Here is a 26,008-nt window from a genome sequence, read left to right as displayed (position 1 = left end):
TACGCATTCGCAAGGGTTCACGACACACCAACTTCATTTACGTCTATCCAGAATGCCGGTGTTGTGCCGAGCACTTAAACAAATGCTCAATGTCATTTTTTTTATCACTGTGTACAGTACAATATTTTGAATTATTATTTTCTTGTGTCTTGTTCTTCTTGTGTCTCACTTTTTATTTGCTTTGTGTGTACCCCTGAAATGGACAGATTTTTTTGTAATCTCATTGTATTAACGTTATGTGTTCTGTAAAATAAAATTATTTTTTAAAAACACTTGAAGAAATGCTGTGCTTATTTACGTTAGGGATACAATCAATCAGCATTTAACGTTACCATCTATATTTACACAACGCACACATACCCTGCATATTAATTCTGCCACATTTTCAAACAGTAACGTTTTTTTTTTGTGAACAAAATAACGTTACATTTCTAAAGTTACTCCATAACAAGTAAAATATAGGTACAAATGCCACGTTTATGTGCCTTCTATGTGTGCAATAACAGAGTGGGATGTGGGCAATCCTTTTTCGCCTTCCCAAAGGAGAATAAAAGCTAACGTCTTACATATTTTAACCATTAGACTCCTGGTAACGTTAGCTTGCTTACTATCAGAGACTATTTATATAGAGACATGTCACTTCCTCAATCCTCAATACAACTACATACGAAAACACAGTATAGATACACTTATCCGAGCAGACATTTAAAACACTTTATCTCTATGGTGCTCTACTCAGGTTAAGCATTTAACATGGATTTGTTCATGAACGAGTTAGTTGCATAAAGCACCTCATTTTAGCCTTAATATTAGGCAATGAAATGTCAAGTCATATAAAAACAAATACATTTGGTCCCACTATGAAATACCACATGAAGAATAAGCTTGACACAGCATTTTGATGTATTTTATTAAAATATGAATCAACACAGGAGACAGAAATGGCTTCATAATTCGAGGAGGGGAGATCTGTCCTCCCACATGACAAAAACAGAGGCAGAAAGGGGAGGATATGTGGTCGTGAAGATCATTTCAGGCCAGAGGACCTAATATCAAAAGTATGGTCAATATTTTTCTCTATTTAAATATAATCAGGTTTGCACTTTATCAGTAATAACAATGTATAGGTATTGTATAGACAGAGACTGATAAACACTGTTAATGTAGTAGCCTAATGTGTAATGTACCTGTGTAAAGTTACCATTTTTTTTCCATAAGGGTAAAAGAAAGCGGCTGGCTCCCAAAGCCATCCCTGTCTTTATCGGCAGCACACCCCTGTACCACAGGAAGGAAAAAAAATGCCCATAGAAAAGGGATTCACAATCATATTCATGGACCCCTTATGTTTTGTTTTCTTTATGTTTTGTTTTCTTTCTTTCCAAGCACATGACAGTGAATAAGTGTAATTCAAGTTTTTTTTTTCAACTTTGTTTAAATATTGTGTAGCGACTGACCGAATCCTGTTTTCCTTTCACTACTGAACAAATATGAACACATATATGTTTAATTCACAAAACCTTGAATCATGTGAAATGGTGCCCCAATGTCTGCCAGCAGGTCATTGATTAACTCCATTTATGACGCATTGCACAATCAAGAAACAGGTCCCCGTTGTTCTCGAAACCCTCACGTGGTACACACCACGGATGGACAGTATACCCTAAGGATACCGACACACACACACCACACATACCCGCACACAAACGTCCTTTGTGTGCAACTTAGGATAGGAATGTCCTTAATGTATATAACACAGAATTGCATCTGACCTTCCTATATGCATGCATATCTAATTAGTTTTGTATTATTCTATAGATGTAATTGGAGACTGGTCTGTAACTTCGAATCTTAAGTGTATTTCTAAAGAAAGATTACCTAACAGGATCATCTTCTGTAACTCTCCCTCTTGCTAGATCATAAAACTTTATGACCCCCAAAAGGAATTCCAAGGGAAGCACAGCTCCCACTTGAATTATGATGAAGAAAAACTAATAGACTCTGCAATCTTATATTTTCTATAAGTATAACCCCTTAAGAAATGTATAAACATGAATTTGATCTTTCCTAGGTCATGGTAGCCGGTATTATGGCTTTATAGTCATGTGAGTGAACATTAAATGTGTGTAATTCTGTATATGAATGTAACTTTATGTTTCTTCTACTCTTTCCGGCCATTCTTGGTACCTGTTTGACCGTCTTGTTTTGACTAAACAAGTCATACATAGGATATTACAGTAAAATGTATTGTTCTGTGTGTACAATCTTTCTGGCTAGAAATGACAAAATGTTATACCATAATAAATTATCCTGACAAGACAAAGAAGAACTTTTCCCGCTCGAGATGCTCTAAGATGATTGGTTCACATACGCAAAGCATGCGTGAACCCCTCCTCTCCATAAGAAACTGACACAGAAGTTTCTCAGAAAGCACTTTCCCTGTGAGAGGTTTGCGGTCCCATGGCTCCTAAGCGAGCTTTACACCGCGTTTCTTTTCTTTTCCTTTCTACTAGGTTTTATTTTCATTTTCGCCTCTCCCTCCCGAGGGAGATGAACTCCCTCTTTTATTTTACAGACTCACTCCCGTTGTTATTCGTTTGTCTCGTTAGTTTTACTGTTTATTGTACATACATGTATCCTGGGTTTAAATGTAGAATTCTTTATCCGTAGTTTCATTTTATTAAAACCATTATATTCTTGATTGCTAATTGTCTAAAATGCTCATTTTTACAAAGTCAATGAAGTGTTCGACCCTTTAGCTACAAAGCTTTACAATTCGTTACTATTTCAGTAACCTAAATTTTATAATAACAAGAAGGTGATTTTTCATGGCCAGAAAATAGCTTTTTTGTAATTATAAGAAAGAGATAATTTTTGTTGAAAATGTATAAATTAATCTTACGGCCGTTTGCTGGACAAACAGATTGTTCGATAACTAAATTAATTCCATTTAAGGTTATCTCATATAATCGATCTATTGATATATTAATGACGAACCATAACCTATTATGGTGATCATTCATATATACAATCGATCTATTTTCAGCTTCGATAATTTAACTGTAATATGCAATATATTAATCATTCATGATTAATTATTAAATTCCCTATATATAATTTGAGCTAATTTAATGTAAGACTCATTGTCGCTACAATTGTGTAATGTTCTTGATCATCTTTCAATCAATGATTTAATCGGTCAGGTTTACAGAGCAGGAACAGATATACAACATGCATCAATACTGTGTGTAATATGATTAAAGATGCTGAGGTACATACCGATGTTCATGAAGTGGTGCCATTGCAAGACACTCCACAGCGTCGAGTGGTTGTGGCAGAGTTACTCAATGAGAAAGACAAGGTGAAAAGGCATTAGTGATCGCTGCATATCCAACATGATGCTTTACTTATATAAACTATCATATTAACATCCTACAATATATTTACAGAAAATCAAGGAACTTAAAAAGCTCCTGCATGGAGAGAGGGCCAAAATGCGGCAGCTCAAGTTCCGTATGAACTTTAAAATAAGAAAACTCCAAAAACAGTACGTAAGCAGTGTAATAGCACAAGGCGTGATAATAAATGTAAGGTACATATCTGTAAATATTCCAGTCATTTTACTTGCAGACTGCAACATCAGCAGACAGCAGGAGAGAGTCTATTCAGCCACTGGCCACTGACTGCTTTCCAAAGGCAACCAAAGATTTCTTTGACATGCAGATTGCCATGGGCAGGGTGCCCAAACATGGTCAGAGATACAAGACCAGCGAGAAGGATTTGGCAGTCCAACTGTTTCACCACAGCCCAAGGTGCTACTCTGAACTCCAGAGAGTATTTAAGCTGCCCAGTAAAACAACTCTAAGGAGGCACGTAATGGGCAGTCTGAGGAGCTTTGATGTGAGTTAAAACCATAACGCATTGACACTCCCTCCACGTATGCCGCCGCGTAACTCATCCCACATAAACTTGCGCTATTCTGACATCACGAGTGCACAAATATAAATGCACGTTTGCAACTTTAATGTAATCCTGAATGTCATCGCAGAGTATGCAAGAATTAACACAAAGCGATATTTCCATTTATTCTGTAGCCTGGATTTCTGCATTGTGTTCTTGCTAAAATTAAAACAAAGACCATGACAAAGGAAGAGAAGATGTGTTCCCTTGTCCTGGACGAGATGTCTATAAAAGGCCACCTTGACTACAACAGGAAAACAGACTCAATCAATGGTCTTACACCAGATGGCTCCCAGGCTCGTCAGGCTATGGTGTTCCTGGCTAGGGCCATAAATGGAAAATGGAAGAAGGTCTGCAAAATATAAATGGGCACAATGTACAAACAGTACAGTAAACATTTGGAAGCATCCACAAAGTTCAGAAACACTATGTGTGAGCACTCAGAAGAGTACATGTACAAATATTTAAAAAAAATCTTTACTCCCTCACACTTCACCTTTTAGGCAATCGGCTATTTCCTGTGCAAATCTGCCATGCCAGGTGAGGAGATTGCCAGGAAACTGAGGGAAGCCATCACCCGCCTCGACAGTGCTGGACTGAATGTATGTTGTGTATTAAATAGTGAAAAACAGAATGCCAAAATAAAAGGTGACTGATTTTTAATAACTTGCATCCTCCTTTCGGGTCAAATGCATTGTCTGTGACCAGGGGTCCACAAATGTGAAGGCCATGAGAGCCCTTGGTGCTTCCTTGGACATCAATGAGGATGGTGATGGATCACACTGCATCCTACAAAGACAAATTCCACTCATATTTGATGTTCCACATCTTGTAAAATCAATCCGGAACAACTTTAAAAGACATTCACTGAATGTAAAATAAACTTTAACAACATTTAAAAATTTGCATTAACTTACATCACTGCAATGATTTCAATCATTGTAATTATGTCCTCTAAGTTTGGGGGACATGATCTGACATGGAGACACCTGGAAGATTTTTGTAACCAGGACCAAAGAGGTGTAATCCGAATGGCTCCTAAACTGACAGAGCGGCATATTCATTTGCCTCCATTCACCAACATGAGGGTCAAACTGGCCACTCAGGTCTTCAGCCACTCCGTAGCAGCTGGTACAGCTACACAACTTATCTACAACAAGAACACACAAAAATATAATACACTGAGAAACATCTGATTATTCTCCCCTGACATCCACAAGGCATGCAGACCATGGTGCTCCACCATAAACTACCAGAGGATGCTCTTCACACAGCCAAATATGCAGAGGAAATGGATAGACTCTTTGACATCCTCAATTCCAGGTGGAACTAAAATACACAAGAACAAACAAAATATGTACAAACTTGGTTGTATTAAAGGATGCACAGTGTGTGTAGATGTACCATTCTAACTGAGCTCAAACATTGTGAGATTTTGTGTAGGCTACTCACCAAAATTAAAATGGTCCCGCAGGAGCATGAGAAACAGTAAATGGTGGAGGAGGCCGCTTTGTGCCAACACCACCAGGCTCCAATATCTCCAGAACAGCATCAACTGGATAAAGTCCTGGAAATTTGGGTACGCCATGGGGAAAACTCCAAGGTGAGTTACTAAGATGAGTACGGTACCTTAAAACTCACAGACCAATCCTTTTAAGGTCTGGAAAAATACCACCATGCCAGATGGGACTGGTGTCAGCATCCGGAGTATCCTGATGCTTCACCAGCAGCTGATGTCAGAGGGGGTGAAATATCTGTGCACATCCAAGCTCAACCAAGACTGCCTGGAGGTATTAAACTTGATTTTAGTGATGCTCTGCTCCAAGCAGTTGAGTATAGTTATACTGACAACAATGCACTTACCTCTCTTTGTAGAACCTGTTCTCAGTCATCAGAGGAAAGGGAGGACACCGCTTTCACCCCACTGCCAGGGAATTTGCTGCAGCACTAAGGAGTGCATCAGTGGCCAACATCATCAGCTTGCAGGGCAGTGCTACAAACTGCATTCCTGATAATGCCACTCAGTTGTTGCAGTCTTCTCCTGTGAAATGCAGTGAGCCGGTATGGCCAATGTATAACTCTTTATTACTGGAAGCGGGTACACACAATAATATCATGACAATCCCAATCATGTTATACCAAAATTATTAAGCCTCCCCAATACTTAGGTAAACAGTTGTAACATAAAATCTGCAATTCGGCTGAAATGTTGATGTCATTTTTGTTTAACAATTCAAAGACACACCTCTCTTTTGTGCTCCTGAAGCAACATAATGACTGAGTGAAATTGTTTATTACTTGGTCATTTAACTACAACCTGCTGAATTAAAATGCAACTTTATCTTAAAGGGCTCTTTTGTGTTCTAGAGTGAATGTGAAAATGAAGAGCTGGATAAAGAGTAAATAATGGTCAATGAGCAGGTGATATCACTGAATATGACTTGATAGGATCCAAAATTACTAAATTAATAGATGTTTCTGTAATATTTCAGAATTCACTAAATTCGATATTACTCATTGTTGTAGGACATACCGTATGTGTACAGTGGCGAAACGGAACCACTTGCCTATGTGTCTGGCTGGGTCGCACAGAAAGTGGCTCAAGAGCCATCAGTGAGAGATTGTGGAGAATGTGAAAGTTTGCTCTTGCGGACAAATGACGCCGAGCACAACTACCACGCTCTGATGGAGGATGATGCCTTCCACGCAAATAAAAAATACACCACCACATCTAGGCTATTTCAGCCATCTTCCGTACTAAAGGAATGCATTTATAAATGTGAGGGCGTCATTAAAAAGATCCCCCTCAAAGCATGGGCAAAAACAAAAATAACGGCGAGGCTGAAGACCTCGCTCAGGGACAGTGGTGTGTTCGCTGACCTCCACCGCATTCACCCTGCCCACTCAAAGGCCATAGAAACGGTGGCCTTAAACAAGTATGTCATGTGCAGGATGGGGGCCGAGCTCAGAGCTCGCAACCAAGCTTCACAGAGTAAAAAAAAACAAAAAAAACGACACGACAGCACAGCGGAAACTGACGTGCTTTACAAATTAAGCACGGTCAAAATAAATACACAATTTATACAACTATAACTGGTCTGCATCTTCATTTAAGTTGTTCCACAGAGAGTCAATTCGATTTTACGTTTCTGCTGATCGTTAACGTTAGCGAAGTTAGCGTTAGCTATGTAGGAAAGCTGGATAACTAGCTACGCCGTACCTTGATAACACAACATATTTTGTGTCTTTTACATGATGCTCTGCAGAACATACTTAGAATGTAAGGTAAAATATGTGAGGTCGATATAAAATGCTTTAAATACCTTGGTAGTCCGGCGCCTCTGCGTTGTTATCACCCTCTTCCATGTGGATTCCATCTGATCTTCCACACAACACAACTCGCTGTCGCCAAATCGTCTCCTCTGTCGCAAAACTCAACTGTGCGCATGACTCAGTGGAACCAGACGATAGGCTTAAATGTTTCCCGGCTTGACTGTTAAAAGCAGACGATTGGCTTTCCAGCGGGAGGGGCGGGGCATTTGAATATAACCGCCATCTTTGGCTTTACGGGTTTTCCCTATGTAGTTGTATTGAGAATTGAGGAAGTGACATGTCTCTATATAAATAGTCTCTGGCGCCTCTCACCAACAACGTCTTGATCCCGCCCACCTGCTCCACTGATTCGTCGGCTGTTTCAGCTTCTGACTGGACTAGATGGATGATTGACATGTGATTGGAAAGCTGACATCCTCAGCTTTGAACACGTGCCTGATAAGTATATCATCGTCAATGACTAGAGGACGCTTGCACGTTTTGATGTTGATGTGTAGATCGCGTGTTTCTCCCGTCGAGCGCGTTTTGTGTTCTGGACATCCGCGACATAACAGTGGATTATTTACCAAGAGGAGCTCACAGAAAAGTAAAAATGGGCTCATTTGAAAGAAAACATCCGAAGGTAAAAGATGATATAGAGTTTGTGGCTGATTTTAGCTTAGAGCACCTGTAATCGAAGTAGAAATGAGACTTTGTCTTTGTTTTTTACCAGAAATCATATTTCACTGTGCGATTATTTTGAAGATAATTTGAACTATGATGTTAAAACAATAAAACAAACTACACAGTCACATTTCTGAGAATGAGAGCATTCTTTTGATATATGATTTTCTGTTTTGTGAGATACGTAAAAAATACATATTCGTAAATTTACATTTCTGCATCGCCATTTTGGGGGGCGGAGCTATTTTGTGAGATTGTTTTTTAAAGCTTTATATTAATTATTTGTGTTCCATATACACACATATAATTATATTCTGTGTAAAGATGAGATTTTAAGATTTAAAATGATACTATATATGGGGTGATAGTATCTCCAGAAACATAAAAAAAATAAGTTTAAATATAATGACGTAGCTCTATTGCCCGCCCACGGGCGATTAGAGTGGAACAGGTTAACAGTAATACATTTCTTCAAATAACATGGATGGCCAATACAATTAAAGAAATTAAATAGATGTAACAGAGAACAGTGAAATCTGACACTTTCGTCAGATTTTATTCCCTCGATCTTAGCTCCACTCTCCACTCTTAGCTCAGGTTCTCTCGTCGGTTTGTCTCTCCTAATGACACACGACGGGGATTTGGTCGTATGGGGATGTGGGTATTGCGTTCCCACTGCGATTACACGCAGCGGTAGTCCCTGAAGGGGAACGTCCCGGGTTACGTATGTAACCCTAGTTCCCCAAAGGGACGGACGCTGCGTGTAATCGCAGTGGGAATGCCCCCCAGCGTAACGCGTCTGAAGCATGAATGAAATCAGTCAATGGAGAGATGGAGCGTCACAGCGAGTGACTGTTTTGTTTTAGTTGGTCTTGTTGCTTTTCTGCAACAGATAAATAAAAATGTATTAGTTTTTATATGTTTTATTCATAGATATTTCTAGTTTGCGGGAGTCCCGCGAATCGTTTTATTCTCCCGCACACACAGAGTGAGTGCATTAATGCCCGCGCTCGCACTCAGCCATCAAATCTAGTCCCGCGCCGCACTCTATTGCGTTGGGAGTTCACGTCTATAGATCAAGAGCCCGGCCCGAGGATAGTGACGGGAAATACCAAGTTCGGGCTCGGGCATAGAATCTAAGTTAGAGGACTCACAGCCTTTCAACACGTGTGTTTTTTTTCCACGCCGTGATGAGTCGTTCATGAACGATCCGTTCATTGCCTCTGTCACGCGACAAATGAACAAAAGACTCGGAAGGTCAAGTAATTATTAATGTTCCCTGTAAATTATTTTTGACTGCATTATAATGATTTCTTAATTCAGAATATGATCAAGATTGCGTAAGTGGATGTGTTCGGGGAATTTGCCTGTTAAAAGTATAACATTTAAAGCCCCTGAAATGACTAGAAAAAAGATTAGTTAATTTTGATGAACGAGATTGAACAATAGAGTCAGTAAAACGATCCGAACTTTCCATCACGGGCGCGACATGGGGGCGTGGCAGCATCAACGATTCCATTTTTAATTTCGATTTTTGAGATTGTGAATTAATTTCGATCGATTTCGATTTTAAAAATCCCAGATCCCAAGCTGGTACCCTCGTGCGAACTGCATGCCTCAGCCTCAAGGTGCCACGAAGGAAGCGAGATATAAGCGGGTGTCTCCCGAGGGAACCTCCACTTGAAGGGGTGTGGTAAGCAGCTAAGGCCGCCACATACACCTTCAGTGTGGAGTGGGATAACCCTGTGGAGAGACGGTCCTGCAGGAAATCCAGCACTGTACCAACCGGGCAGTTCCTGCTGGCGCTCTCCACACCAAGAGGTGAAAAGTCTCCACCTCGCGGCATATAACTTCCTCGTGGAGGGAGCTCTGGATTGGAGGATGGTCTCGACGACCTCAGTCGAGAGACCAAGATCTACGAGCTGGGCCCCCTCAGAGGCCAAGCCCAAAGCCTCCACCGTTCTGGGCGAGGGTGGAAGATGGACCCGCTCGCCTGAGATAGTAGGTCCCTCCTGACCGGTATCTCCAGGGGAGAGCCGTCGAGGAGGGACACAAGGTCCGAGAACCATACTCGGGCCGGCCAGAACGGGGCTATCAGGAGTAGCTTGACTCCGTCCCGGCGTACCCTCTCCAGAACTCCTGGGAGCAGAGCAATCGTGGGAAAAGCGTACAGGCGAGACCTCGGCCACGCCTGTACCATAGCGTCCAACCCCAGCGGGGCTGGTTGGCTGAGAGAGAACCACAGAGGACAGTGTGATGTCTCTCGGGAAGCAAAGAGGTCTACCTCGGCACGACCAAAGTGCTCCCAGAGGAGCTCCACCACCTCGGGGTGAAGTCTCCATTCCCCGGGCCTCGGCCCCTGCCTCGACAGGATGTCCGCTCCCTGATTTAGATACCCCGGGAGATAAATCGTTCTAGAGACCGAAGTTTCCCCTGGGACCAAAGAAGGATCTGTTTTTCTTTCTTGGTTTAATATACTGAGTGACAGACACAGTGCCCTGTAACGGCGCACCGGCAGAGAACGACTGGTCTGAGCACTCCAGAGCCCTCCTCAGAGGGGGCGAGTGTCCCTCGGGACACACTTAAGGCACCCTTAAGGGAGGTGAACACAAGTCTCTCTCGGCGGTGAGCTCAGCGACCACTCATGATCGCCCCCTTATTTTTCCCCAAGGAAAGTTTTTTAAGGGTACCAGCCTCTCGAGGCTGGCCTCAGGAATGTTTTGAGAAGTAGACACAGTGCCCTGTAACGGCGCACCGGCAGGCAACGACTGGTCTGACCTCTCTAGAGCCCTCCTCGGAGGGGGAGAGCGTCCCTCGGGAAAACACTCGCTGGGCCCTTCTACGCCCTGTTTTGGCAGGGTTAGTAGAACAGACCCCTGAGGGCGCCGGGAGAGACAGGGCACCCTTAAGGGAGGTGGACTCATGTCTCTCTCAGCGGGGACCACCCTCAAAGCCCTGGCGCTGAAAGCATCAGGACCTTCTCTTTTTAGCCGAAGTACTCGGCGGCTGGGGCTGCCCTCGCTCAGCAGCCCCAGAGATAAAAACTTTGAGGGGAATATATTTGTGAAATGCAGCCGTCTGCTTCTTTTCTTCCTGGAACCTCTCTGTGACTGAAAGAACAGCATCACCAAAGAGGCCCGCAGGCGAAACGTGAGCATTTAAAAGAAGAGTTTTATCTTTTTTCATAGATGTCTGCCTGAGCTCACTGATCACATCCAAGAAATTTTCCCCCCATCACACGCATCTTTTAGCAGGTCGGCTTGATAAGCCTGCATAATGGCCATAGTGTATAAACATGCAGCCGCCTGGCCAGCCGCTGAGTAAGCCTTCCCCACCAGCACAGATATATAAATATATTTTTAGTGGTCTGGAGGGAAGGGCCGGTGCTTTAAGTGACGATGCCGATTCGGGAGAGCGATAGCTCGCAAGCGTCTCCTCCGCCTTTGGCAACGTCACATAACCTGAAGTTTAAGCTCCAAATATATTACCATAAGCACTAGACTGTGGTATGTATATTCTGCTTGAAACTGGTGAAGCCCAGGTCTTCGACACCTCAGTGTGAAGATCTGGAAAAAATGGTAGGCACCGGCGAGAAGGCTGAGGACGTGCCGACAGAAAACGGTCATCTAGTTTGCTTTTATATCTAGACTCCTGCCTGTCAGTTGGCCACTCGATGCTGAGCTTTTCAACAGCATGAGATAATACATCAATCAGCTCATTTTCAGCATTATGCTGGAGTGTACGAGTCTCCAGTCTTTTCTGATGTGAAACTTTCGACATCCAGCTCCTTAGAACTGGATAATCTAAGCTCCTGAACATCGTGTGCCTCGACCCGGGCGGAAGTAACCGTCGCAGCGCGTGCTTCCAGAGCCGGGAGAGAGGCACTGGATCCCGCCGGAGATAGCCGAGATAGGGCGGGGCCCGTCTCAACGTCGCCGTTGAGATCCATCTGCGAACCCCAAGTCAAGCACCTGCCGCTCTGCCTCAACAGAAGCGGGACCCGAGCCTTGGGGAGCTCGCAGCATACCGCTCTCCTCTAAGAGCGATCGCCGTGAGCGCAGAGTTCTCAGAGGAAAGCGCTCGCAATGCTCACAATCGACTCCCTCGAGAGCCGACTGGGCATGCTGCACTCCCAAACAAGCCACACATAGCTCGTGTGAATCCCCACCCGTGATATATTGATTACAGGGGGAACACACTTCTTATACTGTTCGCTCATATTGGTTTTTTTATATATATATATAGTGATAAACTCCTGACAAAACAGACAAACACAATCGAAAGATTTCAGACACACACAGAGTGCTTGCTGAAGTAACAAAAGCTGACGGCTTTTGTGCTCAGGGGATATTTACAGCTTCCTGTTCGATGACGTCACTCGCTGTGACGCTCCATCTCTCCATTGACTGATTTCATTCATGCTTCAGACGCGTTACGCTGGGGGGCGTTCCCACTGTGATTACACGCAGCGGTAGTCCCTGAAGGGGAACCCTCCTTACCTTTTCACAAGGAAAATAGAACTGAATTAAACAACAGCTCCACCCATGTGAAGAAGGGCTCACTCACACTCATAGAACACAGCTCCCCCTAAGGCTGGGAGAAACATTTTACATCTTTCCTACATCCAGCCCCTCTTTAAATGATGCCGTCCCAGTCATCACTAAAAAAAACAAAATTAAGTCAGTTTAAATCTTAAGATTAACTTTGAAGTGTCTGTGTGGGGTGTGTATCTTGTATGTATTGCTAAAGTAGAGCTGCTTCTCCGCTTTAGCCTTCTCCCACACTTTCCTTCCTCTCTCTACCTTCTCCTTGTCAATCTCGCTTTGGAGGACATGTATCTCCAAGGAGAGTCTATTTGGAGGGCGCCTTTCCCGCTCAGCATATCTCCTCTCTGGCCACTCAGGATTGGAGACTTCCAGCGGCGTCTGCTCCCCATGCTTCTCCTTTTCAGTCACAGTCTCTTTCAATTGACTTCCATCCTGTTCATGCTCTTCGTCCACAACATCTGGCCAATCCACACTTGTACACTGTGTAATAGTGCCAATGTCTCCACTTTCAGTTGTCTCCACTACTTCCTCTTCTTCCTCTGAAACACTTGAGTCCATTCCAGGCATATCCTCCATGTCAGACTCTTCTCGGGCAAGGTACTTGGAGCTCACCGGGAAAAACATGCAATGGGACAGAACATTTCGGTGGATGACACTTTCCCTGTCACCATCTTCTTGACGAACCACATACACTGGAATTCCTGGTTGTTTCTTCACCACAACATATGGACGTGGTTCCCACCTATCAGCCAGCTTCTGTTTCCCCTCGACATAACACACTTTCACCATCACTATGTCACCCGGCTGGAACATGCGGCTTTTGGCTTTCTTGTCATAGTGCTTTTTCTGAATATCCTTAGCATGCCTCAACATTCGGTCTGCCTCAGCATAAGCATAGGTCAAGCACTCATGCAGAGTCTGGACATATTCACTGTACTCACATGGTTCTTTTGCTGTTGAGAGGCCAAAAAGGAAATCAACAGGCAATCGTGGATGTCTGCCATATATCAAGAAGTATGGGGAGAAACAAGTCGAATCGTGTTGAGTGCAAATGCTCACCAACGGAGCCCTATTTCCAGTGGGAGCTTTCCTCAGACAACATCTTTCACACTGCTCACACCATGACTTTATTTCACACTGCATTCTCGGCCAAAATAATCGTTCCCGGAACAGATTCAATGTACGCTTTAAATCCCAAATGACCAGAGTTGTCATGAAGACTTGTTTTAGCAAAAAGTCGAATTTCCTCTGGCAAGACCAGCTGAGCAATGGACAGTCCCTGAACATCCTTAACTTGCCTGTAAAGAATTCCATCTTTGACCACCAGCCTCCTCCACTCTTTTAAGAGAAGCCGTGCATCTTTCCCCTTTTCCAATCTTTCTCCACATCTTTGCTTTTTGTTTAGTGTCTTGTAATCTAGGACTGGCCCAATGACAGGGTCCTCCTTTTGACATCCTCTGATCTCCAGCTTTGTCATTGCAAGCACCACATCAGTACCCGCTCCATCAAATGGATTGGCTAGCTCATCAACTTGGCCCAGAAACTCTCCCTCTTTGCATACCAAAGTTCTCTCCGCCTGCTCACTAACGTCTTCCTTCCTCCCTGACTCATCTCCGCAGGATTGGCCTTGCTGCGTTGAGGAAATGCACTGTGGGCAGGACTGAAGAGTTTCTATGACCTCTTGATTAGACATCCTTGAGAGTGCGTCGGCATTAGAGTTGGACTTCCCTTGCCTGTACTCAATGCCAAAGTCAAACATGGCAAGCTGTGACACCCAACACTGACCTGTGGCGTCCAACTTCGCTGTACTCATCACATATTTAAGTGGATTGTTGTCAGTCAGCACAGAAACTTATGCCCATAAAGGTTATCATAAAACTTATCTGTAACAGCCCACTTTAGAGCCCAAAACTCTAACTTATGTGCGGGGTAGCGGGTTTCAGGTGGTCTCAAACCTCGGCTTGCATAAGCAATTACTTTTTCCACACTATCTTGAACTTGTGCAAGGACCGCCCCAAGACCCTCAACAGAAGCATCCGTTTGCTGTACAAATGGTGAGCTGAAGTCGGGGTAGCCCAGAACTGGTGCTGTAGTTAGTCCCTCCTTCAGTGCTTCAAACGCTCTCTCACATTCATCTGTCCACTCAAACAGTTTCACAGTTCCAGAAGTTCCTTTCACCCCTCTTTTCTTCTTCTTTGGGTCTCCAGAGGTAGGTCTATACAGAGGTGCTGCCAATGTTGCATATCCCTTAATGAATCGTCTGTAGTACCCAGCGAAACCAACAAACCCCAGCACTTCCTTCACACTCGACGGCCAATCCAGTCTCTGACTCTGCTTATCTTCTCAGTATCTGTATGAATATCCTCCGCAGACACCACATGGCCCAGGTACTGAACTTCTTTCCTCAGTAGACTACACTTTTGAGGCTTCAGCTTCAAACCATGTTTGTGGAGCCGGCTGAACACTACTTCCAACCGCTCAAGGTGAAAAGTCCTAGAGAAGATAATTAAGTCATCAAGGTAGATAAGGAGGCTCTCAAAGTTCAGATCACCAAAGCAGCAGGTCATCAATCTTTGAAAGGTTGATGGGCCATTCTGCAGACCAAACGGCCTCCTGATGGCCTCATTTAACCCCATGGGGGTGCTGAAAGCAGTTTTGAGCTTGTCGTGTTCAGCCACCTCAATTTGCCAGTAACCAGAGGTGAGATCAAGAGTCGAGAAGAATCTTGACTGTCCCAGCGCATCCAATGCCTCCTCTATTCTTGGGGCGGAAAAGCGTCTCTGGTACTGCAGGAATTCAGCTTCCTGTAGTCCACGCAGATCCTCGGGGAGCCTTTGAGAACAAGTCTCTTTTACGAAGGAGCCCTGGCCAAGAAGGCAGCAATAGAAGTTCCACATAAAATACAAAATATAATAAATACAATAAACATACAAGACATAATGCATTAACAATACAATGAATCAGCCACGCTGATAAAAAAAAATAAAAAAATACAATGGCGATAAGGGAGGCAATATTTTGCGATAAGGGAGGCAGAAAGGTTTAGAGTCCACCAGAAGTACTCATGTTGCACAGTGGTGGTATGTCCATAGTCCATGGAGTGTTTGGAGAAGACATCAGCATTTCTCCTCAGCCAATCCTGAAGCAACGCCAACTGCTCCTCACCTTCTACTGCTGCAGCACTAAGATCAACTCCACATGTCATACCATTAACAGACTCAACACTGGTAGTCTGCTGCTGACTTTGACAAAATGCTGTCACTGAATTCTCACACTGACTCGGACACATGAACTGGTTCTGGCACAGCATTTGGCACTTTTCTTCCTCTTCAACGACATCCTGAACCAGGAAAGCGTCTCCAAGCAGGTCCTCGGGTTGACAATAACATCCTTTCAAGACAGATTTAAGAGTCGGATGGGAACACAACCATTTTCAACATTAACAAGCAGCCTGGCAACCATAAGGCCTTCTGGAATCCTTTTGGAGGACTGGCTCTCCACTAGAACTGTATATTGTGTTTTCTTCGGTCCACCCACAACTCTGCCAATAACATCCTGCTCCTTACCAGCTGGTATCCTTATTCTGTGACCAGCATACTATACTTGACCAACTTTACCTGAAGCTCCACCAGGTTCACTTTTACTCACAGCAACCATTGCAGAGTGCCACTCAGGATTGGTCAACTTCACTTTGGCCAGATATTTTCTGCCATATGACGCTTGAAGGTCATTTCTGGAAACCTTTATTACATTAGTCCCAATAAACAATGGAACACTGGATCGGTACTCTGTCACAGGGACAAAAAAAAGCAGGAACATTTTGAGTAGACCCTTCCCAAAAACTTAAGGTTGATGCAAAGCACACCAACATAAGATACGGGTTGACCAGCGGCACCTTCAATGGGGATGTCTGATGGCTGCAATTCCTGAAAACATAGGACAGGATGTCGGCACCAGAACTCATCAGTAATTGTGGTTACTTGAGAGCCAGAGTCAATGAGAGCTTTACACATTTCTCCATTCACTCCAACCACCCTTTCATTAAAGGGACCTGCCAGCGGGGTATCAGCTGGTTTTGACCTGCACGTTTCATGATGCTGGGGACTCTGTTGCATGCCTGTGGTTGCCCCGGTAACCACAGGCCCTAAGCATTTAAATCCTGCCTGGACTCTGCTCCAATTTCAGCTTGGGCTGCCTCATCAGTCATCACTGTCCGACACAGACGTGCAATGTGTCCCGGTTTTCCACAACGATAGCACAATACGCCCCTTACTGCAGTGTCACTACTCTCTTGAGGTCTCTGGGTGTGAGGAAACACAGTCTGTGGTGATGCTCCAACTTTAGCCTCCAGCTGCATCAATCTGTTAAGCTGATCCTCTTGACTGCTCACCAGTTTCTTCACCATGGCTGTGAGTTCAGTAAGATTTGTGTTCTGCCTATTTCCCTTTTCTGTTCTCGGCTTTTCGCCACTCAGATTACCACTCACTATCGTAAACTGAGCCTGTGAGTACGTCTTTTTGGCCTTTGGCTGAGTCTGAAACTTCCTTGTCTTCCGAGCAAGGCTACGAAGTTCTGCTTGAAGTTCACGAAAACTTAAAAGTCTAGGCTTCATCGGTGCTATCCTGTGAAAAACCTCTTCGTCACTCAATCCTCTCATGAACTGACGAGTCAGTTTGCCGTCCCGGTCTGGGAAAGGCTGGCCTCCATACTGAGCATCTTCCATTGAACGTAAAGTGGCCTCCAGAGCAATGGCGTATGAACACGCTGATTCGCCAGTGCGCTGGTATCTCTCATAGAAATCAGCTAATGGGTCCAGGGATGTCTGCATATCACTATACTCAGCTCGTAGTTCTTCAAAAGCTCTGCCGGCAGTCTACTCATTGGGAGGGAGATTCAGAACTAGCCTCCTGGCTTCACCACTCAAATGTCGTACTACAGTAGAAAAAGACAGATTTTCGGGCATTCCTCCATCATCAAGGAGGTACCTCATATCTCTTATCCAGTCTTCAATAAGTATCCTGCAATCAGGACCACCTCTGAACACTTGCACATTTCGAACTTGATGTGTCTGTGGAGAGCTGGGCTGTGGCGTGGTCATTCCAGAGACAGGAATGTATACATCTTGCTGATGAGCCACATGCTAAGGTGCAGTCTGAGGTCTTTTCACTGAAATGGGTTGTTGTGCATACATATGTGAACCATGAGACACTGGCACTGTCATAGAAGCATACACAGGAGGTGAGGAGGACGACACAACGGCACAGTGCGAATGTAAGGTGCGCTGTTGATCATTGTAATTTCGGTGTGTTTGAACAGAGTATGTCTTCTGCAAAAAGTTGGTTCCAGACAAGACAGGAGGTGCAGGGGGCTGGAGTGTCTCAGGTGGTTTTGAGCACATGGCATTTGGCACACCATAACAGAAGGATGGAGGTACCTGAGAGGCAAGGCAAGGCAAGGCAAGGCAAGTTTATTTATATAGCACATTTCATACACAATGGTAATTCAAAGTGCTTTACATAGAAGAAATTAAAATAATCAAAAGAAATCAGAATAATTAAAACAGTTTAGAATAAAAGATAAAATACAGAAATCAGAATAATTAAAACATAAAATAAAATACAGTGCAAACAGTCGGACGAACAGTGGCACAGTGCTCATTCAGTAAATGCACAGCTAAACAGATGTGTTTTGAGTCTGGATTTGAATGTGACTACTGTAGGAGCACATCTGATCTCTTCTGGAAGCTGGTTCCAGCTGCGGCTGGCATAGTAGCTAAAAGCAGACTCGCCATGCTTAGAGTGAACCCTTGGTATTTCTAGCCGATGTGATCCTAATGATCTGAGTGATCTGTTGGGTTTATATTCAGTGAGCATATCTGCAATGTATTGAGGTCCTAGGCCATTGAATGATTTATATACCAGTAATAATACTTTAAAATCAATCCTAAATGTAACTGGCAGCCAGTGTAAAGACCTGAGGACTGGTGTGATGTGTTCATATTTTCTGGTTCTGCTCAGAATCCTAGCAGCAGCATTCTGTATGAGCTGCAACTGTCTTATGGTCTTTTTGGGAAGGCCAGTGAGAAGTCCATTACAATAATCCACCCTACTGGTGATGAAAGCATGCACAAGTTTTTCTAAGTCTTGACTGGAAACAAAGCATCTAATTCTTGCAATATTTTTCAGGTGATAATATGCTGATTTAGTTATTGCTTTGACATGACTACTGAAACTAAGGTCTGACTCCAGAGACACACCAAGATTCCTGACTTGATTTTTAGTTGTTTGACCCCTAGACTGAAGGTATGCGTTCACCTTGAGAACTTCATCTTTGTTTCCAAACGCAATGACTTCAGTTTTGTCTTTGTTTAACTGAAGAAAGTTTTGGCACATCCAATTGTTTACTTCATCAATGCATTGGCAAAGGGAGTCAATGGGGCTGTAATCGTTAGGCGATAGGGCTAAGTAGAGCTGTGTGTCGTCTGCATAGCTATGGTAAGCGATTTGGTTCTTTCTCATTATTTGGCTCATTGGGAGCATGTACAGGTTGAATAGGAGTGGCGCAAGAATTGAGCCTTGAGGGACTCCGCATGTCATGGATGTCCACTCAGACTTATGGTCTCCTATACTCACATAATAACCTCTGCCTCCTAAGTATGACCTGAACCATTTTAGGACTATCCCAGAAAGCCCGACCCAGTTTTCCAGCCTGTCAAGAAGTATTTTGTGATCGACAGTGTCAAATGCAGCACTGAGGTCGAGTAGTACCAGCACTGATAATTTGGCTGTATCAGTATTTAAGCGAATATCATTTATTATCTTTATGAGCGCGGTCTCTGTACTGTGGTGCGGTCGGAAACCAGATTGAAAATGGTCAAAGTATCCATTCGAGCTTAAGAATTTGTTCAGCTGATTGAAGACAACTTTTTCAATGATCTTGCCTATGAAAGGAAGATTTGAGATCGGTCTATAGTTGTTTAATATGGTCTTATCCAGATTGCTCTTTTTCAGGAGGGGCTTGACAACTGCAGTTTTCAGGGAGGTCGGAAAACTCCCAGAGAGAAGTGAGGCATTTACCACTTCTAGGAGATCTGCTTCTAAGCTGTGTAACACATTTTTGAAAAAAGATGTGGGAAGTGCATCAAGGGCGCAGGTTGATGTTTTTAGTTGCTGTACGGTTTCTTCCAAAATTTTGCCATCAATTTCTTCGAAATCAGACATAGTGGCTACTTTCTCGTGCTGTTGTTTGATCTGCCTGACCCCAGCGCAACTCAAGGATGAGCTGATCACCTTTCTGATATTATTGATTTTCTCAGAGAAGAAAGAAGCAAACTCACTGCACTTTCTCACTGAGAGCATTTCACTGGGAATCTGGCTTGGGGGGTTTGTCAGTCTCTCTACAGTAGCAAAAAGAGTGCGCGTGTTGTTTATATTGCTGTTTATAATATTCGAGAAAAAAGTCTGTCTAGCTTTGCTTAGTTCCTTATTGAAAGCATGGATGCTGTCTTTGTAGATGTTATAATGGACTACAAGTTTTGTCTTCCGCCACATGCGCTCTGCTTTTCTGCATTGTCTTTTCATATTTTGCACTGCTGTTGAGTTTCTCCAAGGTGCTTTTTGTCTGCCACTCTTCTTCCTGACTTTCACAGGAGCAATATCATCAATTACACTCTTAACTTTTGAGTTAAAAGAATCAAGGAGAAAATCAACAGAGTCAGCAGATATGCTTGGTGTTAAAGATATAGCCTTCATAAATAGTACACTAGTATTCTCATTTAAGCATCTCTTCTTGACAGACACAGATCTAGCTTCAATGGCAGGAGAGATCAATATATCAAAGAAAATACAAAAATGATCAGACAGTGCTACATCCTTAATAACAATTGATGAAATGTTTAGACCCTTACTGATAAGTAAATCTAGAGTGTGTCCACGATTATGTGTGGCTCCATGTACATGCTGAGTCAGATCAAAAGTTTTTAAAACAGTTTTGATTTCTTTTGCCATATTGTTTTCTGCATTATCTATGTGAATGTTAAAATCTCCAGCAATGGCAAAGCAGTCAAACTCTGAGGAAATAGAACTTAACAGTTCTGTTAAGTTCTCAGCAAAAGCTGGAGAGTATTTTGGAGGCCTGTAAACAATGATAAGTAAAATGCGTGGAGCACCTTTTAACACAATACCCAGATATTCGAAAGACGGGTAATTCCCAAATGATATTTGCTTACATTGATAGACATCTTTATAAAGAGCAGCTAAACCTCCGCCTCTTCTGACAGCTCTGCAGACACTCATAAAAGTAAAGTTAGGAGGGGCTGTTTCATTGAGGACTGTTGCACTGCAACTTTCTTCTAGCCAAGTTTCATTTAGCAACATAAAATCCAGGTTGTATGTGGTTATTAAGTCATTGACTAAAAGTGATTTATTTTTAAGTGAGTGGATATTTAAAAGTGCTAACTTAACAGTCTTACTTTTTGTCCCCACAGCAATCTTGGTATGTCGTGTAATAGGCACCAGATTAGATGGGTTTGCTGTACGGCTTTTGAAGGCCTTAGACTTTCTATCATGTAATTGAACAGCAATAGAAAAACATACAGGCACACTGGGTTCCCGCTTGTTCTGTAAACATTTGAGAAAGTTATTGTTATCATAGCGGGGACCCGACACATATCACTGAGAGCTGGTAGAGGCCGTTGGATGACCCGCCAAGTTGGTTTGGGGTGAACCAGCCATTGCAGCAGGAGAGTGCAGGCCATATGGAGAAGTGTACATATTGGGTGCCTGGATCATACCTGGACAAATTCAATTTCAAGTTCATTTATTTGTATAGCACATATAAACAGCCGCTTAGACAGACCAAAGTGCTTTACAGAACACACAAATAAGAAAAATAAAAACAGCAAAACAACCCATAAAACACATAAAAAGCAGCAAAGCTACGAGTAGACTTATCAGAGACTCAAATGTAAAATAGTAGAAATAATCAAAAAAGAGATCAATATGCTAAAGAGAACAGGTAGGTTTTTACCAAAGACTTAAAGATAGAAAGGTTGGGGGCCGTTCGGATCTCTAGGGGCAGGGTGTTCCACAGACGAGGCCCTGCCACTGCAAAAGCACGCTCCCCTCCACGCTTAAGTCTGACACAAGGGACTATCAGCAGAGCCTGGTCGTGTGACCTTAGGCTTCTGGACGGAGTATAGGGATGAATAATTTCGGAGAGATAGACTGGAGCTAAATTATGTAAAGATTTGAAAACAAATTGGAGGATTTTAAAATCTATTCTCTGCCGGACTGGCAGCCAGTGTAACGATTTAAGAATTGGAGAGATATGGCCATATTTGCGACAGTTAAGAATAAGTCTGGCCGCAGCATTTTGGACCAACTGAAGAAGTGCAATTTGAGAAGCTGATATCCCACAGTAAAGTGAATTGCAGTAATCTAGCCGACAAGTGATGAATGCATGAACCGCCATTTCCAAAGTTATCGGAGTAAAAAAGCCTTTGATTTTAGATAGTAAGCGAAGTTGGCAGAAACCGGAGCTGATGACAGATGATATGTGTTTGTCAAGTTTTGAAGACTGGTCAACAAGAACACCTAAGTTCCGCACTCCTGTAGATTTAAAGGGAGATAGACTCCCCAAGTCTGGGCTTATACACTGGGACCTTTCACTCGGGCTGAAAACAATTTATCACTCGGGCTTATCATTTAGGGAGAGGACATTTTTAGCCAGCCATGCCTTCACCTCCTCTAGGCATAGCAGGAGAGAGTTTAACGCTGAAGGGTTATTTCTCTTGAATGGAATGTAAGTTTGGGTGTCGTCCGCATAAAAATGAAATGATACACTCTGTTTCCTTAAGATAGCGCCCAACGGTAGCAAGTAGAGAGAAAATAGAGAGGGAGCCAAAATGGAGCCCTGTGGAAGACCACAAGTTAGAGGTGCCATGGAGCTGGAAAAAAATACCCATCTTAACTAAAAACTTTCTGTCAGAAAGGTACGACTGAAACCATGACAGGACAGAAGCTTTTAGGCCCACCCCAGTCTCAAGTCTAGCCAACAGAGTAGGGTGGTCAACAGTGTCAAAAGATGCCGAAAGGTCTAAGAGAACTAGAACCACAGAATCTCCAGAATCAGTGGAGATAAAAATGTCGTTTAGCACTCGCAGAAGGGCGGACTCAGTACTGTGGGCAGTCCTGAACCCAGATTGAAAAGCCTCATAAATACAGTTATTTGAAAGAAAGTGCTGGAGTTGATTAAACACGATTTTCTCCAATAACTTGGAAATTAAAGCAAGACAGAGATGGGTCGGTAATTTTGTAAAACAGAGGGATCCAGTGAAGGCTTCTTGAGCAAAGGAGTGACTGTAGCCACCTTAAGATTAGCTGGAACAGAGCCCGTATTGAGACACTTGTTAAAAAGAGATACCAAACCTGGACCCACAGAGTCGATGATTAACTTTAGAAATTTCGGCTGAATTATATCATTTGGACAAAATGAAGGTTTGAGCTTGGCGCACACATCCTTTAGTGTCTGGAGGTTGTTAGGATCAAAAACCTCCCAAACACAAGTAGTAGGTGACACGAATGGGGGAAGAGTTAAGTTAGGGCAGACACTAAGTCTTAATTTAGTGATTTTGTTAACAAAAAATCTCTGGAAATCTTCACATAGAGCATCAGAGGCAACAGACAATTTAGAAGAAGGATTTATAACAGACTGAATGACTGAAAACAAGACCTTTGGGTTAGAGTGGTTGGATTCAATTAGGTTAGAGAAATATGCAGCTTTAGCTGACTTAGCAGCCTTCTGGTATGCTGTAAAAGCGTCTTTGAACAAATGGAAGGAGACAATTTGCCTGTCTCGTTTCCATTTGCTTTCGGCCTTTCTACAAATTTGTCTTTGGTGACGAGTGTCAGAGTTTTGCCACAGATCAGATTTTGGTTTGCATTTGTGAGGCTTGAGAGGAGCAGTCACGTTTGCTACCTTGAGCCAGGTAGAATTTAAAAGGCTGAAATGTTGATCCGCATCCAGGTCCGATAATGGTTGGTCCAAGTCCAAGTGTGAACATAGTTCAGCAAAGCACAGGTCGAAATAAGTGCTGAACTGTGGAGAGTAGATCCGCGACATAACAGGTGTAATAGTGGGTTGAGAGAGCTCCGGAAGAGACTGAGAGTGAGAATAGAATAGGCTTGTGATCGGAGAGCAGAAAATCAGAGACTACAATATCAGTGACACCCTTCCCGTAAGATAACACAAGGTCCAATGTATGGCCCTGAATGTGCGTAGAGTTTTTGACCCACTGCAGTAGATCAAAAGCATCTATTAAGTCAAGAAACTCCTGCGACAAGGAATTTGAATGACAACAGACGTGAATATTAAAATCTCCCACCAAAAGGAAGCGATCATAGTTTGTGGCAATATTGCCAATTAATTGCTGTATAAAACCATTAGTGGAGTGTGGAGAACGATATATCACCAAGTTAAGAACATAAAATCCAAGTTGTGTAAGGAGTAGAAGTCGTTTAATAAAAAGGTCTTATTCACCGCAGAGCATGCGTTGATTAGTGCCAGTTTGGGTGGAGGAATAATCACGTGAGGTGACGGCGCCTTTCTCAATGAGCGTAGATTTCCGTGATTAACTCCGTTCTGCCGGGAGCAGATACCAACACAGCGGAGATCAGCCCGAGTGACAGGAGTCAGATGTAGGGGGAAAACAGGACGAAGACATCGGTAAACCGCTTCCCGCGGGTGCCAGGCAGCAGAGCTGCGCCGAAGCGAACTGCCAGCTTGTAAAAAAGTCTTCAGTTTCGTGATGTAACCTCAGCGTGTTCCTCGTTTCCTCCTTCGCTTTCTCCGCGGTGTTTAGTGGCCACCAGCAGATATCGTGCCTGAGGATCGTTCGGGACGGCTCGTCCGGATTGTGGAGGGGGCAGCCCACGTCCACTGTGTATAAGTTCGTAAGTGAATCACCAACAGAAATACGGATGTCTAGGAGAGCTTGACGGGCATAAACTAGCCCTGAACAGCAGATAAACGACAGATCAGACAGGCAGAGAAGGTAACACAAGAGCAACAGACGGCAAGCCAAACACACAGGCGCCATCTTTCCAAAAGTAAAAAAGTAGTAATGTACGTTTTAGACGGGACAGTCAACGCTGGGGGCAGGTATGGGTCATTTGGAGAAGGGGACATGTCAGTTGGCATTCTGTTGGCCACGTTTGGTGAAGCCTGAATGGTAGTGACATTGTCATGAATGTTAGTTTGGGACAAAACAGTCGGCACATTAGATGGATGTGGATTAACTGAAAACATGGGCATGGTGGTGGGAAGTCCAAAGAATGGGTTATCTGGGCCTTGGGTATGAGCGGAAGGCTGATGTTGCACAAAAGTGCTGGGACAGGTGCCCAACTGGTGCCAGCTCACTGCCGAGGGGGGCACATTCTCCGTATGTGCAGCTAGCTGCCTTGTCTTTGGCCTGACAGACTGTTAGGGATTATCATTAGGCTGAGATACAGTTTCAATACTCACCTCGACGGGCATGCTTATTTCGTACTGTTGGATTTTGTCCTGCTTTACTGGTAACCATGGGGTGGCCTGGAAGGGCTGCCTTAGTGGTACTTGGGGACAAGGAGGTGGTCGATGAGGGGTGGTTTCATGGAGAGCCTGTATTTCTCTTCCACTTCTTTCCATTTTCTCGTCTGTGCAGTACACAATGTGTATGTAGTGTGCAATACACTGTGTGTAGTGTTTAAAAATGTAAAAATATGAAAAATGTAGTAGTGAAAATTAATGCTGTTAGTGAATGTGTTGTATATATCTTATGTTTCCTGTAATCACAAAGCAAATAATCATAAATGAAGGTAAATGGGAAAGAAAAAAAATGACCCACTTCAAGAGATTTAAACACCTGAATGCACAAAAAAGTATATTGTTTCAAAAGACACAGCAATTCACAAATGTGTTACTCAAATTAACAAATTAACATTCTTATAGCACAATATCAAAAGTTCAGACACAGGAAAAAAAAAAATCTTAAGCAACACTCAGTTCAGTCCAACAATATATTTAACACTGTCACTTTAAAACAAAAGAGAGTAGGTGAAATAGTTTTCTTTCTTTTTTCTTTTTTCACTCACACTTCTTATTTGTCAGATTGCTTCCGTTGATGTAGAAACCAACGATCCGGGTCACGGCACCAAAGATGTAACCCTCTTCGTCTGTGTGCTCCCCCAAATGTCTCTGCGTTGTGTTTGGGTGATGATTGAATGAGGAGGACACAAATATCGTGGTCGTCACAGTAGAGAAGCTTTATTATTCTTTATCTGCATCAGCCACTTTTCACAAGGAAAATAGAACTGTTAGTTAACAATATCAAAAATAAAAATGCAAACAAAACTATAAAGCGAAACAGCATAGCCTTATAGCTGCAGTTATATTAACCCTCAAATCACGAAGGTTCTCAAAGTAATAACTTTCTGAATATGAAAATTAATGTCAAATGTCACATACATCCA

General features: G+C 43.2%; 2 protein-coding genes and 1 long non-coding RNA gene across 3 annotated transcripts in view; 1 reads left to right on the top strand and 2 right to left on the bottom strand.

The window, feature by feature from the left end:
• LOC143746091 (uncharacterized) overlaps positions 1-26,008 on the bottom strand; it is a 606,033-nt gene that overhangs the window by 148,229 nt on the left and 431,796 nt on the right. The gene's annotated exons all lie outside the window — the stretch shown is intronic.
• LOC143746097 (uncharacterized) overlaps positions 1-26,008 on the top strand; it is a 543,695-nt gene that overhangs the window by 492,639 nt on the left and 25,048 nt on the right. The window lies entirely within an intron of this gene.
• Positions 896-3,751, bottom strand: LOC143746130 (uncharacterized). The gene is made up of 3 exons (XR_013206443.1): positions 3,277-3,751; positions 1,202-1,275; positions 896-1,046 (listed from the first exon to the last, which is right to left on the bottom strand). It is a non-coding gene; the product is annotated as an uncharacterized LOC143746130 (long non-coding RNA).

Source organism: Siphateles boraxobius, unplaced genomic scaffold (genome assembly GCF_051911475.1).
Source record: "Siphateles boraxobius isolate OS27281-9 unplaced genomic scaffold, OSU_SipBor_1 21, whole genome shotgun sequence".
Taxonomy (NCBI): domain Eukaryota; kingdom Metazoa; phylum Chordata; class Actinopteri; order Cypriniformes; family Leuciscidae; genus Siphateles; species Siphateles boraxobius.
The sequence above is the reverse complement of the archived record's forward strand: the minus strand, read 5'-3'. Positions and strand labels throughout refer to the sequence as shown.